The sequence below is a fragment of the Gavialis gangeticus genome, unplaced genomic scaffold (genome assembly GCF_001723915.1).
Source record: "Gavialis gangeticus isolate Ggan-Ray unplaced genomic scaffold, GavGan_comp1, whole genome shotgun sequence".
Taxonomy (NCBI): domain Eukaryota; kingdom Metazoa; phylum Chordata; order Crocodylia; family Gavialidae; genus Gavialis; species Gavialis gangeticus.
This window is the reverse complement of record NW_017729022.1, coordinates 170229364-170234112: the sequence shown is the minus strand read 5'-3', so window position 1 is coordinate 170234112 and position 4749 is coordinate 170229364.

Here is a 4749-nt window from a genome sequence, read left to right as displayed (position 1 = left end):
TTCCTATCATTACTATTTTGTAAGGCCAAAATGTGATACCACCTGTACTACACTAGTGTTCAGCTTTAAACTAGGTGGCCTGTAAGTTTTTTTGACAGAAGAATAATTACCAATGCATAATAACCATTTGGCCTAAATTCAGTCTTAATGAAGTAGCAGCAACATTCCCAGGGACCAAGAGCTTTCATCCTCTGCAGAGGACAGGTGGATATTCCCACTCTCACCCTTGCTCAGGATTTACCAAAGCACCCAGTCCCTTTCCTGTTTTGCTTTTGGCCTTGCTAGTATAACTCAGGACTTACACTGTCATTGCCAAGAGTAGGTTTTGGCTTTCAGTGTCCACTGGACAGCTTAGTAAATACTCATAAAAGTGCTACTTTGGTGTTAAAAAGTCAATCCAACCTTAAACATAACACACAGTCAGTATTGTTTTGTGTCCAAAGAAATGGTTGCCATTATAAGTTAGAAAAGGGACATTCTGTAAATATCTAAAAGGGTAGAACATAGCTTTTCAGGTCTGTCATGCTACTGTTGCTCGGCTACAGCTCCTGTGCATTTTAAAAGGACCTTTGTCTAAATAAAATATGCAGGGTTGCTCCTGGAATGAACTTCAAAATCTTGTATTTGAGGTTTTCCTGACCATAGAGTAGAAAGCAAATCCAGCCTCAGTACTGCAGTCTGATTCTGTGAGGTGCTGATCAGGCCCTTGTTAAGATACAAAATAGTCTGGCTGCATCCATCTCTAAAACGAGGTTCATTTCAAACAATGATGGAATGTCCGGGCTTATTCATGTTGGATTTACAATGGTTCGCCCATGGCTACCGACTGCTACTACTTCTTGTCAGCATTGTTTAATAGTATGTTATTGGACAGGTTAAAATGTGTGCGCACAGCTCCTGATGTAAATGAAAATAGCCTGTCCATAACTAAGGACCCAATTTAGCTGTAAGTGTACAGAGGCAGATGTGCAGACAGTGGTGTGACCATGGTGGGGCTCCCAAGGCAGCCGCACTGGGCACCACCTTGGGGAGGGGCTGTAAAAAACAGCTGCTACCACAGCCGTGCACAATCATGATTGCACCATGGCAAAAGGAAGATTCTCTGCATGTGGTAGCTGCCTTGGGTGCCTGCTATATCACTCTGTTGCAGTATGCAGAATCCAAGGCAACTACATGGGTTAGGCATAAAAACACAAATTGTGTTCGGTTATGACTGTGTGATTCTGTTAACTTCAAATGAGGTTGCAGCAAGGGAAATGAGGGTATTATCTGGCCCTAAGAAGCCCTAAGAAGGGGATTGCACATCTCCACTCTGTGTGTGTGTGTGTGTGTGTGTGTGTGTGTGTGTGTGTGTGTGTGTGTGTGTGTGTGTGTATAAGCACACGTGTGCAGGGTAACAAAATACAGGAGGGCTCAGCGGGACTGAGCCCCCCATAAGAAACAAGAGCCCCCCTCCAAAGGCTCCCCCATAAGAGACAATAGCTTTCCCCCCCGATAAGAGATGAGCGCTCCCAGCCTGCCCTGCATCTTTCTAAGCAGCTCAGGTGGTGGTGGTAGTGGTGGGAGCAGCAGCAGTGCCTTTCAGCTTTCACCGCCACAGACCCCACAAGAGTCAGAAAGTAATTTGAACCCTAAGGATGTGTGTATGCGTGTGTGTTTAGTTTCTATCAAATGCTATGTAGTCCTTTTAGATGTCTAGCATTTGCCTTTGGGAAGGCATAAAGCACTCTACTCCATCAACATCTTTCAGTTGCTTGTGATGCAAGGGGCAAGAAAACTCCTGATTTCTAAGAACTTTCTAAATCGTCTGTTTAAAGCCATAATATTCTTATTTCATCGACCACTTCTCAAATGTCATATATTCCTGGCTAGCCTGTGTGCAAATATATAGATATCAGGGCAACCTGGAACAGAATGAGTGGAGAGGTAGCATGAAGCATTATGCAATATATAATCATGACGCTAAGCTCCCATATTCCAGGAAGCAAAACATGAAAAAAACAAAACATTCTGTTTTGCCCTCTATGTACATATTGATGTTGCTGCATTTGTCAAACTAAATTAAAGGATCAGGGAGCAAAACATCAACATTTTTGCAGGGGGGAAAGAGAGTACCGGATAATATTTCATTAAGCATAAAAAGGCTGACGGCCACTGCTAATGGGATTCTCGTGGAGTTCTGGTGAGGCTTGTCAAGTGTTGTTCTATCCACGTTACTGACAGGTGAGTGCTGTCTTTTGGTCGTTTCTTTCCATCTGTTATATATATGTTTTATATTTAAGGTTTTGTTAAGGGTCCCCCAGAGCTGCAGGTGCTTTTTTTGGAAGTAGTACAAATGTCAATAATATAAATAAATCTGCCATTTTCACATGAGCCTAAATGAGGTGGGCACTCCAATCCTTTAGATTTCTTAGTGATTTAAGATGGGATTTCTAAACAACCACGCTTTGGTTTTAAAGCTACTGCTGTGCAGAAGGCACATTCCTTGCAGATCATAAGACCATGCAGCATCGTTAGCAATGATACTCACTGCAAGAGTTTCCGTCTGTTGCCTGTCATCATAAGTAATGTGCTGCTAGCCAAAGATATGGAATTTAGCTAGTCAGTGCTTATCACTGTTTTAGAGAAGAAACTCTTGTCTATAAGGTGGAGGGAGAGTGCTTGCTGAAACTACGATATTACAAGAGCCAGCTAAAGCTTATCAATCTGCATGTTTCTCATTTTACCATCTTTGGAGCCTGTTCATTTTCAGGCTCTGGACTTTTCTTTCATGGAAACAATAAAATATCCCTGATTGATTCGCCTCCTGTTTTTTTCTGCAGCACTCACTGTCTATGCTATGTGAGTCTGCTAGCCTAGGAAAGGCATACTGTTGATTTTTAAATGGACTGCCAGGTACTGAAATATGATCACCTGATTGTCAAGTGGCACAATGACTATTAAAACAGTTGCAAGTAAGTGAGCTGGTAAGTTCAGAAAGCAGAGGCGCATTTTTTCTTAATGTGGTAGGGAAATTCACCAATGGACTGCTATGTGGCTGCAGAATCTGACATGTCTGTTTATCAAAACCTCCCTGGGGTGGAGCAGCAGGTCTTCAGCATAACATTTCAGGTCTCAGGGAGGTCTGCATCCAAATGCATCTCTATTAGAAGGGCAATAAACAGCAGAATAGTGAGGGGAACAGACTCAGACCCTGAAGAAAGGAGAGGCAGACTGTGCTGCTCCTCAGTGATCTCCCACATTTCTCACAGACTGGGAGGAGGCTGAATCCAGGCCTCTCAAGCAGGAAAAGGTATCCTTGTAAAATGAGGTTATTAGGAGAGAAGAGGGAGTTGATTCTTGGACGTCTTCCACAGGCTAAATTACAGATGTAATATAAATATAAATATAAGAGAATATACTCAATAAAGCCAAGTCAACAAATCTGTGGAAAGCAAGTCAATTGCTTGTCCTTATTTTATTGATTTTCCTTCAAGATGTTGCAAGAACCAGGAACTAGTTACCACAATTAAAACAGTAATCATGAGCCTTTATAACCAACTCTTCCATTAACTTGCAATGTGATTTTAAACAAGCCACTTTGATCACTTTTTGTCTTAATTCACCCACTTGTAAAATGGCTACAACACCTAACTCACCAAGAAGCTGTGATTGAGTGTTGTAATTCAAGTAGGAAAGGCATTTTTGGGGATGAGTCCTTAGTTGGCATAGCTTGCAAGGGCTCCACTGACTGTCCCTTTCAATCCTTAGATCAAACACCTTACATAACGTGGATGATGAAAATCCCCCCAGCTTCACTGGTGTTAGCGGACCAGATCTTCTCTTGGGAAGATAGGCACAGCTCCACTGAATTATTTACATCAGCTCAAGGGGCTGGCCATCTGTTACCTTGAATTTATACTGGAGGACATTAGTGCAGGATTTGGCTTCACAAATGAAACAAGGGTGCGGCCAGCCCCATTTAAAAGTTTTAGGACTGCTCAAAGAAAAAAACATTCATTTTAGAAAGCCTCCCATTGAATTGGAATCCACCCCTGGTTTGCAAGGAACATGTGCTTCTAAGAAAACATTTTTACATCAGACCAGTTTATGGCCCAGAGACTCCTGCAGGTACTTGGTTTCATTTGCTTTCTCAAAGTACAAGTGCAGCCTTTTGCAGTTGTAACAGCTGCTTCCTTTGTTTCTGCTTTTCTAATGTCTGGCTTTGCTCTTTGCAAAGTCTCCTCCTCTTCCCTAGTGGGCTCCTGGAGACAAGAGAGAAGGTCACACAACATGATATTTCCTATAATCCAAACCAAAGTTTAAGTTGGAGTCTAAGTTCTGCATGATTGCTGTAGATGTGCCGGCATTCATAGCTAGAGTTACAGACTCTTAAAGAGACACAACCAAATAAGTTAAATCAACAGCTGACCTCTTTTCCAAGCACTAGCACAACTAAATGCTCTTCCTAAATCTTTTACTGTGTTAGTAGATGGTTTTATTAAAAAGCCAATAAACATTACAGGGAGATCATCCAATGGGGCTTTCCCTTTCATGTACATTGCATGGAAAAAGTTTCCATGTATATGTAAACTCAGAACATGAAATGAGCCAAACATCCCATTGGATTTCAAAGCAGCCTAAAGTCTTAAGAGGACTTGCATTCAGAGCTGTTATTCGGGCCCTTCTGTATTCTGGACTACTGACAGAGCCTACACTATTGCTATTGGCATTAGAGGGTAACACGGAAACAAGTGCCACCTAATTGCT